The 15,397-nt window shown below is 41.1% G+C and overlaps 1 long non-coding RNA gene across 1 annotated transcript; it reads left to right on the top strand.

The window, feature by feature from the left end:
- The first annotated feature begins 6,965 nt into the window (after nucleotides 1–6,965).
- LOC116528457 lies at nucleotides 6,966–11,590 on the top strand. Its single transcript, XR_004259035.1, has 2 exons — nucleotides 6,966–7,033; nucleotides 11,559–11,590. It is a non-coding gene; the product is annotated as an uncharacterized LOC116528457 (long non-coding RNA).
- The last annotated feature ends 3,807 nt before the right edge of the window (nucleotides 11,591–15,397 follow it).

The raw sequence follows: 15,397 nt of genomic DNA, 5'->3' as shown, positions 1-15,397 counted from the left end.
TTACAGATGTGCACCACCAAGCCCGGCAACCTTGGTATTTTGATAAAGGTTGCATTTAATCTGTAGGTTGCTTTGGGCACTGTGGCCATTTTAACAATATAAATTCTTCTGATCTATGAGCATGGGATGTTTCATTGCATGTGTTTGTGTCATCTGTAATTTGTTTCATCAGTGTTTTGTTGTTTTTCCTGTAGAGATCTTCCACCACCTTAGTTAAATTTATTTCTAGGTTTTTTTGTTGCTATTGTAAATGAGCTTGCCTTCTTGATTTCTTTCAGAGCTAGATCATTACTGGTGTATGGAAATGCTACTGGTTTTGCATATTGATTTTTTTATCCTTCAAATTTACTGAATTCACTGATCAAATCTAGAAGTTTTTTTGGTGGAGTACTTAGGTTTTCTAGATGTAACATCATATCATCAGCAAACAGGGATAGTTTGGCTTCCTTTTTTCTGACTTGGATGCCCTTTATTTCTTTCTCTTGCCTGATTGCTCTGGCTAGGAATTGCAGTACTGCAGTGAGTAGGAGTGGTGAAAATGGGTATCCTCATCTTGTTCCAGTTCTTAGAGAAAATGCTTTCAACTTTTCCCTATTCCAGTAAGATGTTAGCTGTGGGTTTATTCTATACAGCCTTTACTTTGAGGTATGTTCCTTCTATACCAGATGATTGAGAGTTTTTATCACGAAGGGATGCTGAATTTTATCAAATGCTTTTTCTGTGTCTATTGAGATAATCACATAGTTTTTGTCCTTGATTTTATGTTTATGCATCACATTTATTGATTTACATATGTTGAATCTTCCTTGCATCCCTGATATAAATCCCACTTGATCATGGTGTATTATCTTTTTGCTGTGTTATTGGATTTTATGTGCTAGTATTTTGGTGAGAATTTTTGTGTCTATGCTTACCAGGGGAATTGGTTTGTAGTTTTTTCTTTTCGTTGTGTCATTATCTGGTTTTAGTATCAGAGTGATACTGGTCTCATAGAATGAATTACAGTAGAATCCCTTTTTCTCAATTATTTGGAATAGTTTTAGTAGGATTAGTATTAGTTACTCTTTATACATTTGGTAGACTTTAACTGTGAATTCAGCGGGCCCTAGGCTTTTCTTTGTTGGTTTTGTTTTGTTTTGTTTTGTTTTTTTAATGATTCAGTCTCGCTGCTCATTAAACCTGTTCTGTTCAAGTTTTCTATTTCTTCCTGGTTCTATCTTGGGAGATTGTATATTTCTAAGAATGTGGCAATTTCCTCTAGATTTCTAGTTTATAAGTGTATAGTTGTTTATAGTAGTACCTGATGATTCTTTATATTTCTATGGTATTAGTTTTAATGTCTTTGCTATCATTTCTGACTTTATTTACTTGGGTCTTCTTTTTTTTTTTTTTTTTTTGTTAGTCTAGTCAGTGGTTTATGGTTTTGTCTTTTTGAAGAACCAACTTTTCATTTCATTAATCCTTCGTATTTTTTTAGTCTCTATTTCTTTTAGCTTTGCTCTGATCTTTATTTCTTTTCTTCTGCTAATATGAGTTTGATTTGTCCTTAATTCCATGAGGTACATTATTAGATTATTAATTTGTAAGCTTTCTACTTTATTAATGTAGGCATTTAATGCTATAAACTTCCTTCCTAGCACTGTCTCTACCATATTGCACAGGTTTTGGTATGTTGTGCTTCCATTTTTATTTGTTTCAAAATGTTTTCATCTCTGTTTTAATTCATTCACTGACTCAATGGTCATTCAAGAGCCTGTTGTTTCATTTCTATGTATTTATACAGTTTCTGAAGTTTCTCTAGCTTTATTCTACTGTGATCTGAGAAGATGCTTGATATGATTTCAATTTTTAAAAATTTGTTGAGACTCCTTTTGTGTCCTAACATATGTTCTATCTTGGAGAATATTTCATGTTCTGATGAAAAGAATGTATATTCTGCAGCTGTTAGGTAGAATGTTCTGTAAATTAGACACATATTTTTAAATCCCCTAATGAGAATGTTTTTTTTTTTTTTTTTTCATTTTATGGTCTCTTTCTACAACACCCTTAATATAATAATTGTTACACTTTATTGAAACCTTACTTATTCTTTCAAATGCTTTTCCTTCTATATCTTGCCTGTTTTGTCATTTAGTTTCAGACACCAGATACTCAATTTACATTTCACCATCACTGGTTTCCCTGATAACCCTTTAAAGATAAGTCTAGGATTGGACAGTAATTTCAGGTCAACTACCTGCTACCCAAGGAAACCATGGAGCTTGAACTCAAGTCTGGGTTCTTGTCATTTCTCTACTCTGCCTTCCAATCTGCAGTCTGTTGAATGTATCACAAATACTTGCCCCAGGTCCTAATATTACTCTTTAGTGAGCATTAATAATTAATCCTATCACCCTTTCATGTTCAGTCTATACATGCGGAGCTGTACTCTTCTTCAAGACAGATTATAGGCACTTCGAAGAGGTGAAGACATTCACAATTCCAGCCAAAGGTAGATCTAGGTCTGCTTCCATCCTGAGTGACATTCAAAGCCTTCATTCACCCCACCCCTGAAGGTTCTAGCTTCACAATGCTAATGTGCCAACTGGTGTCCTTCTAAGTTCACTTCTTCCAGTGTTAATGGAAAATAGTAAAAGTTTTTACCTTATTTTTGTTCTGTTTCTAACACAGAGAAGCCCCTAAAGCCTTCTGTTTATAAGACGCCTTTTAGGTTTCCATATTTGTAGTAGTTGTCCAGAACCAAAATCAGCCTGGCTTTATATTTGAAATTTCCTTAAATGTAGAGAAGAGGAAGAGGAAGGAAAAGGCTGTTGTTGCTGTGGAATGCCTATGCACTGAGAACAGCCAAAGAACCATTTTTGGTTTTGCCCAAATTAGCATTGCTAGATAAATTGGGAGCCTTATATCTTTCCAGTTGCCAGGAGAGCATGCCAGCTAATTTTAGCCCGTTGTGTAAATATAACCAGCACTGGTATGCACTGGCCTTTAACATTAACAAGGGTCAATGATGTCCTGCAACAGCCAGAGAAGAGCCGACACTGGCTCAGTATTGACTGAACTCCCTGGGTCGTTAGTCTCCTGTGTCTCCCAGACATATTAATTTTCCTTGGAAGTGACCTTGGGGATCTTTTGGCCTGACCAGTTGCCCAGGGCATGATCTTTTCCACTTCTCTGGGCAGAAAATTGCCACAGCAAAGGTAGCAACATTCTGCAACACTTAAGGCAGGTGCGGTCTCAACATTTTCTCTCAACAGTGTAACTCTCAGGCAGAAGAGCTAAGAATGACATTTTAGAAGGAAATATTGAGTATGATCCTATGTTGTCTTCCTTAAAAAATGCTTTTTTTGGACTCAACTTTTGAAACACCCTGTCCCCCAATGAATATGCTATAGCTAAGTATAATTGTTTTCTAATTGCCAGAAGAGGTCACAATAGAGCTTATACAACTGACACTCTGAATCCTGTCTGCTCTACAACTGGCAGGGGCAGATGATAGTCTCTGGGAGCTGAATACAACTGAAGCAGATGAAAATCACAAAGGAGGAAGCTGCTCCAACCCCTGCAGAGATCAGGCTTTAAGCTATGCATTCGAGGGACAACACTCTGTCTCTCAGTATCCTCATCTGCTAAATTGAAGTCTTTATATACAGTTTCTACCTTTCAGAGATTTTATGGCGCTTAAATGAGTTAATGCATGCCAAACTGTTAGAGCTCTTGGAAAATGATAAATGCTTAATAAATGTTGGTACAGTTTGGACGTTTGTCCCCTCCAAATCTCATGTTGAAATGTAATCCCCAATGTTGGGGGTGGGGCCTGGTGGGAGGTGTTTGGATCATGGGGGTGGATCGCTTATGGATGGTTTGTTGTCCTCCCCATAGTAATAAGTGAGTTCTCACTCTGTTAGTTCACATGAGATACTGGTTGTTTAAAGAGCCTGGCACCTCCCCTCCCCACATCCCTACCTCCTGGCTCTTGCTGTCACCATGTGGTGTGCCCAGCACTGTTTCACCTTCCACTGTGACTGTAAACTTCCTGACACCCTCACCAGAAGCCAAGCGATGCTGGCCCTGTTTCGTATATAGCCTACAGAACCATGAGCCAGTTAAACCTATTTTCTTTATAAATTACTCAGTCTCACGTATTCCTTTATAATGATGCAAAAATAGCCTAATACAAATGTTGGCCATTGTTTTATTGTTTTATATGGATTGAAGTCACAGTTCCCATTTACTAGTTAGAGGACCTAAGCCTTGATTTCCTCATCTGTAAAATGGGCATAAGGAAAAGTCCTACCTCACAAAGTTGCTGTTAGGATCAAATGAATTGAAAGATACAAAGCTTCTGGCTTTTGCCTGGCTCTTGTGTGTGCCCAGGGTGTGGCAGTTCCTCTTGTTTTTTCTTTAGATGCTTAAGAATCTCTTCACTCAGCGATCACAGCTGCTTGCAAACCACTAGGATTATTCCAAAGACAATTTCAGTGTGGCTAAAGACATTAAGCACGAGATGTGTACTGTTCATTTTCATTACTTTTTCTTGATGGTACAGAGAGTGATGATAAATACAAAATGTTTACAAAATATGTAAATATGGAAAATATGTTAAAATAACCACAAAATAGGGTTCAAGAGAGATATTTCCTTTGTCTTGTTTCTGGATTTTGCTTTGAAGGTTTCATTTTGTTTGTTTGGGTTTCATTTTGTTTGTTTTTATCTTAGAGTTAATCACAAGGTTGACAGTGTGATAGAGTGATTGGCCAAAGTGGACTGCTATTCTCGGCCAAAGACCTTCAGCAGACATACATTAACAGAGACAACTGAAAATGGAGAATTATTTATCTGTAGATGTCATGGCCCTAAGAAAGCCTTCCCAGGCTAATATACACTACAGGATAATCCCCCATGTTCTTCTCATTCATTTAAGTATGTGGTCATGGTATTTCTTTTTAGCAGCCAACTGATCCTGCACTGTTTTTGCTTAAACTCATATTAAAATTAGTTTGCATTTCCAGAGGTAGCCAAGCAATTGGAGTAAGATAGTAACATGGAGAGGGAATTACTGTTAAAATTGGCAACAGAACAGCTACAAAGCAAATAACCTAAACACAGACATCAGAAGAAAATTCCTTATTTAAGGTGGAATATTGCTAGATTATTTTCTTTTCATAAAATAAGCACTTCTTTTATGTATACCATTGCTTGTATTAAAAACTCCCAGTTTTTCCTCATTTGTTTCTAAAGACTTAATTCTAATGATAGAGTTACAATGTGTGGTCCTCAGTAAACACTTTTCACTGTAGGTCTTTCCACTCTCCCCATGACTTTCAGGGGAGTTGTGGTCAAACTGTGCTGTTGTGTAATAACGAGCTGTGAAAGGAGGGAGAAATTGCTCCTGTCAAACTTCAAACCTCCATATGAAAATGTTGCATCTTTATGGAGCTAGTGAAAAGAACACAGGCCCAGAAATCAGACATACTTTGAGTTTAAAACCCTGTTCTCTAAACCACAAGTTATCTGACCTAGGATGAATTCCTTACCTCCTCAGAACTTTTTAAGAGGAACTGTGATCCTACTTTGCATTGCTTGCTTTTAGCTCAGTAAAAGTTAGTGCTTTGCATGCCTGATTCGCTTTAAGCTTCGTGACACCTCTGTGAGGTGGGCATTATTATTAGTCACATTTTATATATGAGAAAACTAAAGCTAGTAAGTGATTCAAAAGTTATGCCTTGCTACTGTAAGCCTTCTGCAGTGCTACTAATGAATGTTGCACATGGCTTGAATGACCCTCATGAGAGGATACTGACATGCATGGAGATTTGGTTCACAGATACTCTAAACAGACTGCACCGGTATTTGCCACTAGTGGGAGCAGACAGCAGAAGATGAATTTAGCATCCCTGCATTTGTCCTTCTCTCAGCCCATCTGTCTCCCTCCCTTTTCCTTACTTTATGCTGACAACAATTTTTCTGACCTGCAGGTAATTTAGTTGACTAGAGTGGCTATTCTTTTTAAAATAGTAAGATATCCACCTCATTTCTTCTGTTAATACACTGTCTTCCTCACACCTCACAAAGGCCCATCTGTACATAAATACACATGCATACATACATGCATACATGCACTACTTCTCACCATTCATATGCTGTTATGGCCACAGGGGTGAACACATGACTCTTCTTTGCTGTGATACTAAATTTGGTCTGTTGAGAATCCAACGCCCAGCAACCTAAAATAGGCCTGTCTGTAGCAGGAAATTAAAAGGTCAACATAAAAAGAAGCAGAGACCAACAGAAATGAGAGATGCACAGAAGGCAACTCACATGAGCCAACCAATGGCACCTCCTAAGGAAAAGGCCAACAAGTGCCTGTTTCTGATATCTCTTATGTCTCTGGGCCCAGCCTTCCAACATCCTGATTGTTCACCTCTTTCTTCAGTTCTGTGAGCTTCTCAGTATCCTTCCCAGCCACCTGAACCAGTCAGAGAAGGCAAATGTGAGTTGGGTCTCTGTGTGAGTCCAGCTTTACGTTGCTATAAAAAAAAAAAAACAGAGACTGGGTAATATATAAATAAAGGAGGTTTAATAGGCTCATGGTTCTGCAGGCTGTACAGGAAGCATAGTGGTTTCTGCTTCTAGGGAGGCTTCAGGGAGCTTTTACTCATAGTGGAAGGGAAAGCAGGAGCAGGCATCTTACATGTCTAGAGCAAGAGGAAGGTGAGGGGAAGTGCTGCACAGTTTTAAACAACCAGATCTCATGAGAACTCTATTATGAGAACAGCACCAAAGGGATGTTCATTAAGGATCCATCCCCATGATCCAAATACTGCTTACCAGGTCCCACTTCCATCTTTGGGGATTACAGTTCAATATGAGATTTGGGTGGGGATACAGATCCAAACCATAAAATTCTGTGTCTGGCCCTTCCCAAGTCTCATGTCTTCACATTGCAAAATACAATCATCGCTTCTCAACAGTCTCCAAAGTCTTAACTCATTTCAGCTTTAACTCAAAAGTCCAAAGTCACACCTGAGACAAGGTAAGTCTCTTCTACTTGGGAGGATTTTCCTTGCATCATTGTGCCCTGGATGTGGGACATGGAATCCTTTGATTCCCAAGGGCTTAGGCAGCCCTATACCTGTGGTTTTGCAGGATTTGGCTCCCACAGTTACTGTCATTGGCTGGCATTGAGTCCCTGCAGTTTTTCCTGGTGCACAGTGCAAACCGTCAGTGGCTCTACCATTTCAGAGTCTGGAGTATAGTGGCCATCTTCTCATAGCTCCACTAGGCAGTGCCTCGGTGGAAGCCCCAACCCTACATTTCCCCCCTGCACTCCCCTAGTAGAGGCTCTCCATGAGGGCTACACCCCTTCAGCAGGCTTTTTCCAGGACATCCAGGCTTTCCCATACATACATCCTCTGAAATCTAGATAGAGGCCTCCAAGCCTCAGCTCTTGCGTTCTGTGCACTTGCAGGCTTAATACCACATGGAAATTGCCAAGGCTTAAGCTTGCACCTGTGAAGCATTGGCCCTGGGCCCCTTTTAGCCACAACTGGAGCTGGTGCAGCTGGGATGCAGGCAGCAGTGTCCCAAGACTGTGCAGGGTATTGGGCCCCTTGGCCTAGCCCAAGAAACCATTCTTTCTTCCTAGCCCCCCAGGCTTGTGATGGGAAAGGCTGTCACAAAGGTCTCTGAAATGCCTTTGAGACTTTTACCCATTGTCTTGGCTGTCATTATTTGCCTTTCTTTCAGTTATACAGATTTCTGCAGCTGGCTTGAATTGTTCCCCTGGAAATGGGCTTTTTATTTGCTATCACATGGCCAGGCTTCAAATTTCACAAACTTTTATGCTCTGCTTCTTCTTTAAATATGTCATTTCTTCACTCATGCATGTGGGCATGGGCTGTTAGAAGCAGCCAGGCAACATCCTGAACACTGCTGCTTAGAAATTTCTTCTGTGCCGGGCGCGGTGGCTCAAGCCTGTAATCTCAGCACTGTGGGAGGCCGAGGCGGGTGGATCACGAGGTCAAGAGATCGAGACCATCGTGGTCAACATGGTGAAACCCCGTCTCTACTAAAAAAATTCAAAAAATTAGCTGGGCATGGTGGCGCATGCCTGTAATCCCAGTGACTCAGGAGGCTAGGGCAGGAGAATTGCCTGAACCCGGGAGGCGGAGGTTGCGGTGAGCCGAGATCGCGCCATTGCACTCCAGCCTGGGTAACAAGAGCGAAACTCCGTCTCAAAAAAAAAAAAAAAAAAAAAGAAATTAAAAAAAAAAAAAGAAATTTCTTCTGCCAGATACCCTAAATCATCACTCTCAAGGACAAAGTTCCATAGATCTCTTGGGCAGGGGCACAATGTTGCCAGGTTCTTTGCTAATGTGTAACAAACATGATCTTTGCTCCAGTTCCCAATTAGTTCTTCATCTCCACCTGAAAGCCTCTCAGCCTGACCTTCATTGTCCCTATCACTACCACCATTTTTGTCACAACAATTTAACAAGTCTCTAGGAAGTTCCAAATTGTCCCTCATCTTCCTGTCTTTTGAGCCCTCCACACTCTTTCAACATCTGCTTCTTACCCAGTTCCAAAGCTGCTTCACATTTTCAGATACCTTTATAGCAATGCCCCATTCCTTGGTACCAATTTTCTGTATTAGTCCATTCTTGCACTGCTATAAAATATACCTAAGACTGAGAAATTTATAAAGAAAAAGGGTCTAATTCACTTGCAGTTCAGCAGGCTGTACAGGAAGTAGGGCAGCTTCTGCTTTTGGGGAAGAAACAGGGAGCCTTTACTTATGGCAGAAGGCAAAGCAGGAGCAGCCATATTACATGGCCAGAGAAAAAGGAAGAGAGAGAGGGTGAGTTGCCACACACTTTTAAATAACCAGATCTCAAAAAACTCTATCACAGAAACAGCACCAAAGAGTGCAAAACTGTTCATAAAGGCTCCACCCCCATGATCCAATCACTTCCCACCAGGCTCCACCTCCACCATTTGGCCCCACCTCTACAATTCAACATGAGATTTAAGTGGAGACATAGATTCAAACCATATCAGTATCTGATGTTTGCAACCAAAAACATTGTAATTTAACATACTTAAGTCTTACATCAGAAAGTTGAGGAGAATGAGAATCCTAAATGTTAATTTACTTTTCATTTTTCTGAGGATGACCCAATACTCATTCATTCGACACTCTTACTGAATACCTATTACATGCTAGGCACTGTGCTGAGAGTGTGCAATCCAAAGATGAATTAAATATGGTTCCTGCTCCAAGTCTAGAAGATGAAAACAGACACTGAATAAAAATGCAGTAAAATGTCACCAGTGTTTTGATAAAGGTCATAGGAAACTGTAGGCATAGGAAAAAATAAGTAGTCAATTATTTTCTGGAAGATTCAGGGAAGTCTTCAGAGAGGTGATAATCCTTTATTGACATTTGAATGGTAAGTGTTATCTAGGCCTCTGCTATTCAAAGTGTGGTTTATGAGCCAGCACCATCAGCATTACCTGTTAGAAATACAGAATAGGGGCCAGGTGCAGTGGCTCATGCCTGTAATCCCAGGTCTTTGGTAGGCCGAGGTGGGCTGATCATGAGGTCAAGAGGTAGAGACTATTCTGGCCAACATGGTGAAACCCTATCTCTACTAAACATATAATAATTAGCCAGGTGCGGTGGCACACACCTGTAGTCCCAGCTACTAGGGAGACTGAGGCAGGAGAATTGTTTGAACTCAGGAGGCAAAGGTTGCAGTGAGCCAAATTGTGCAACTGCACTCCAGCCTGGTGACAGAGCAAGACTGTCTCAAAAAAAAAAAAAAAATTGGCTGGGTATGGTGGCACCTGCTTGTAGTCCCAGCTACTCAGGAGGCGGAGGCAGGAGAATCGCTTGAACCTGGGAGGCAGAGTTTGCAGTGAGCTGAGATCATGCCACTACACTCCAGCCTGGCAACAGAGTGAGACTCCATCTCAAAAGAAAAAAAAAAAAGAAAGAAATACAGAATAGGGGCCCCACTCCAGATGTAATGAATCAGCATTTGAATTTTTAAAAAATCTTCGGGTGATTGGTACCACATTAAAGTTTGAGAAGTACTGATTCAGACAACAAGAAGGGTAGAAGAAGAGTAATTTCAGACAGAGGGACTAGTTTGAACAAAGGCTGGTAGATATGATAGAGTATGATGTGTTCATGAGATTGTAAATCATAGCAGAAGATGTGAGGGAGGATACAGCACAAACTATAGCAAGTCCAGACCACAGAGAGCCTTGTAATTCATGCAGAAAGGGCTGGACTTTATCCTACCAGTAATGGGGATCCAGTAAAGTAAAAGTGTGATATAATCAGATTGTATATTTAAAAGTAGAGTAAAGACTTTTCTGGCAAGCAGAGTAATAAGATGGAGTTTGGACATGTTCCGGGATAAAGGGGAGAGATTTGAGGGAAAAGAAAAATAACATAATTTGATTGATTTGATTTGATGCACTTTATTTTAATGTTTCAAAGCTAAATGCCTGACAACAGTGCGGAAGATGGATTGGAGAAAGGGTAATACCAAAGACAGGGAGACCAACTGGTGTAGTTCATATACTGGTAAGTTATAGACGATGAAGATCAAAACTACAACAGTGCAGCAGTAATAGAGAGGAAGATTTGGTTATCAGAGAGAAAATGAGACAGAAATCTGCAGACCTTAGTTGAAAGCTAGAAGCTGCATATGGCAGCTGAGTGGGGCAAGGAAATCTGGCTTATATGATAGAAAAGACGTAATGGAAGACTCCATAGTAGAACAAAAGAAAATAAGTTTTGTTCAGGGTCTGCTGAGTTGAGTCCTCCATAGGACATATATATGGATGTAAGCAGACATGGACACATTAGCAACAAACACTGACCTCACACGTAAGGTCTCTCTTGAGATTCCTCCACTAGAAACTACTTTGCTTACCTAGAAACCATTTAGCTAATTTTACAAATAATTAACTCTGATGAAGAATTCAGTGACTGTGAACTCAGACCATACAACCTAGAGTTGACCTTCCACCTGTTACCTGTTGTGTTAGTCCATTCTCATACTTCTAATAAAGATATACCCAAAACTGGGTAATTTATACAGGAAAGAAGTTTAATTGACTCACAGTTCAGCATGACTAGGGATGTCTCAGGAAACTGACAATCATGACATTAGGAGAGGCAAACAAGTCCTTCTTCACATGGTGGCAGCAAGGAGAAGTTCAGAGTGAAGGTGGGGAAAGCCCCTTATAAAACCATCAGATCTCATGAGAACTCACTCACTATCATGAGAACAGCACGGAGGTAACCACCCCCCATGATTAAATTACCACCCACCAGATCCCTCCCTTGACACATGAGGAATATGAGAACTACAGATGAGATTTGGGTGGGGACACAGTCAAGTGATATCATTCCACCCCAGCCCCTCCCAATCTCATGTCCTCACATTTCAAAACACAATCATGCTTTTTCAACAGTTCCCTGAAAGACTTAACTCATTTCAGCATTAACTCAAAAGTTCAAGTCCAGTCTCATCTGAGACAAGGCAAGTCCCTTCCACCTATGAGCCTGTAAAATCAAAAGCAAATTAGTTACTTCCTAGATACAATGGGGCTATAGGCATTGGGCAAATACACTCATTCCAAATGGAAGAAATTGGCCAAAACAAAGAGGCTACAGGCCCCATGCAAGTCCAGAATCCAACAGGGCAATAGTTAAATCTTAAAGCTCTGGAATAATCTCCTTGGACTCTATGTCTTATATCCAGGTCATGGATACTTGCTCACTATCCATGAAGGTAATCGACATGAAGGTAATCGCCCCCATGATTCAATTACCTCCCATCACGTCCCTCCAACAATACATGGGGATTACAGGAACTACAATTCAAGATGAGACTTGGGTGGAGACACAGCCAAACCATATCAACTGTGTTTACTGTACACTCAGCAGGGAAGGCCATCGAAGAGTCGGCAGAACTCAGAGTGTGACTGTGGGGACAGAAGAAGAGAACTTCTTTCTGTTCTCCCTAAATGCCCCAGCTTCTTGAAGCCTTACCTATAGTTCACTTTAAGAAGTAACAATGAAGCATCTACCATAAGCCAAGCACTGTTAGGCACTGGGAATATGACAATAAACAAGAAAATTCTCAGCCTCATTGGGCTTACATCTAGCAAGAGAGACAACAGTTAAATTGAAAATAAATGTGGCAGATCAGTTCTCCCTTCAAGAAAGTACTTGCTGCCCAGCTCTCAAGAGTGTAGCTAGCTGACAGCCCCCAGTACTTAGCACCTTTCAGTCTTCCCCAGTTTTCAGGCCAAGACCACGCATTCTTACAGTGACTCCTAGACAATGGCTGGGCAAAGCAGTGGTATCTGAGAGCAGGCACATCTTAGAGTTACCCTCAGCTAGAGTTGCCAGATTCAGCAAATAAAAACACAAGACAGCGAGTTAAATTTGCATTGCAAATAAACAGCGAATGTTTTTTAGCATAATTGTGTGCCAAATGTGGCATGAGAAAGACTTACTTTAAAAAAAACTCATTGTTGGCTGGGTGCAGTGGCTCACACCTGTAATCCAAGCACATTCGGAGGCTGAGACAGGTGGATCACTTGAGCCCAGGAGTTTGAGACCAGCCTGGGCAACATGGTGAGACCCCATTTCTACCAAAAAATACAAAAATTAGTTGGATGCAGTGGAGTGCTCCTGTAGTCCCAGATACTCAGGAGGCTGAGGCAGGAGGATCACTTGAGCCTGGGGCAGAGGTTGCAGTGAGCCAAGATCTGCACTCCACCCAACTTGCAAGAGTTGGTGACAAGAATGGTTTGAGAGAGCATGTGGTAAGATAAAGGCTTGGGAACTGGATCACTCACTGCTTCACTGGTTGTAAGGACACCATGCCTGTTGGTAGGTGATATACAGACAGCCCATGGCATGAGATGGAGGTCCAGTTGTTAAAAGGTTCACCAGTGGTAGACTGGGATGGCATGTAGGTAGAGAGGAATGCATTGTTTCAAGCATTGGAATGTAGGGGAATCTCTAAGTATGAGAATAATAGAATTTGCTGATTATTACTAAGTGACATTGATGCCCTACATTAGGATAATGAAAATCTGAGAATAGTTAACAAACCACTGAAACTAAGTATGCAAAGAGTTTCTACAAAGAATCTCTCTTACTGTGAGTGAGCAGAAAAAGCTGAAGATGAGGCACAGGATCTAATAGAGTTACTAAATTTCAAAGACAATTGAATGCTCAACCGAAGCACGGCTGTTAGACCAAAGTCAGGGCCCTAGTTGGCAAAACCTGGGATTCTAACACATGGGATTGAAACATTTGGATGGATGTTCCTAGATTCCTCTGAACCTTCTGAGCCTGTAGGGGTGGCTCACCCTTCGCAATTAAGAGCTAGCACATTCATTGTGTCGAAAGATGATACAAGGAGCTTTCCCCAAAAAGGGAATAGGTGGCTCCCTCCTCCACTCCTGGACATTAGCACAAATCACAACACATCTGAGCCGGGAATATGCTGGGCCTGATAAGGAGAAAAGTGACCACAGCCCAAAGGAGTTGCAAGATGGCATCAGGGTGAGCCATCAGGGATCAGAGTGCTTGATCAAGATGGCTGGAGCATAAGTCTGGATAAGGGAGTGTTGCCTTTTTTTTTTTTTTTTTTTAACTTGAGTTCACTTGTCACTTTGTTGAGATACAGGATTTAATGCCCCAGGAAATGATGCAAACTTGCTTCTGAAAACTTGCTGCTAGGGTAGCTCCTAGAAGCCTAGAGAAAGTGAGACCCCCACTGAGAGGCTGAAATGCCTGCTTGCCATGGAAGACACAGGGGAAGTGGTTAAAAGGCTCGGGGAAGTACGATTGCAGGAATGGGTGTATTATGCGAGGCCAGAAAGTCAATCAGAGGACACATCATTTACCAAGGGCATCAGGAATGTGGGGCCAGTGTTAACAGTAGAAGAGTCTGTCACAGAACTTGGCTCACTGATGGCAGTGGGGCTTGTGGGTTCTCCCAAAGCAATTGATGCCAGATGGTGGTACTTAACCACCAGAAGCCAGGTGATTATAATTATCATAACAACCAACAAGAACAGAGTGGCAGTTAAGAGGGCCTAACCTATAGATCATCAGATCATCATAGAGATGGTGAATAGAACTTAGCATTCTTAGGAACAAAATAGACAGCCAGCAAGAGTGCTGTTTATCATATGTTTTACATGTATTACATATATGTTATATATGTAATCAAAAGAGAGGAAGAATGGGTGAGCAGGAGGCTGAGGGCAGTTGCCTCAATAAAGAGTCATAATAACTTTGCCAAATTTCCAGGCCTGAGCTGATTTTCAGATTCAAAACCTGTTGGTTAAAGAGGTAGCTAGGTCTGCAAGGGGAAGGACCCTACAATACCTCGGCAAGTACACACTGTGATGATTCCCAATGTCCTTCTCCAAAGGAACCTATTGCCATTGACTTGATTGACTTTACACTGAGAAAATAAAAATGGCCAAACCTTCCAACAGCTGTTGGAGGCAGGATCTGAACTGTCATTGATATGTAAAGACATAAAGCATCATCATGGGCTCCTGTGAGAAGTAGGGAACATGAGTGTCAGGCAATAAATAGACTCCTGGCGGAAGTATGGTTTATAGTGCGTCCATTGATCCATGGGCTCACATAGTGGTCATTTTTCCTGTCCAAAAATGTATTATTGGTATTATTATACTTGGCAGTTGATGTAACTTTCTCATTAGGTCCTTGGGTTTTAGACAAGAGTTGTCATAATGGAGAAGGCCAAGTGGAAGTCTCAGAAATTGCTAGCTATGATAAGTAAATCAAAAACAGTATTGCATCCCGGGGGAGTAGGGAGATTAAAGATGAAAGGATGCAGGGATGGTGGTCTCTGTCATATCTCCATTTAATTCCTTAGTCTGGTCCCTAAAAAAACTGAATCAATCCTAGAAAATGACTGTAGACTACCATAAGTACAACCAAGTAATGACCTTGATCATATCTGCTGTGCCTGACATAATACCATTGTGGGAGCAGATAAATATGGCCTCGGGTTTATGGTACCCAACCACCAATTTGGCAAATGCATGCTTTTCAATCCCAAATAGAAAAGGCCATCAGAAACAGTTCACATTCAACTAGATTGGGCAACATTATACACTTAACAGTTTTTCTCCTTCTCTACAACTCCCGGCTCTGAAGGGTTAGAAGTTCTGGCCCCACAAAGGGATATACTCTCAACAGGGACACAGCAAAGATGTTGCTAAACTATAAATTTGGTTGCTGCATGGGCACTCTGGCCTCCTTGTGTTCAGAGGTCAGCAGACAAGAAGAGGAGTCATCATCTTGTCAGAGATAATTGAC

This window comes from Sapajus apella, unplaced genomic scaffold (genome assembly GCF_009761245.1).
Source record: "Sapajus apella isolate SASKATOON/1434 unplaced genomic scaffold, GSC_monkey_1.0 scaffold58, whole genome shotgun sequence".
NCBI classification, from domain to species: Eukaryota; Metazoa; Chordata; class Mammalia; order Primates; family Cebidae; genus Sapajus; species Sapajus apella.
This window is presented reverse-complemented; position numbering and strand designations above follow the sequence as displayed.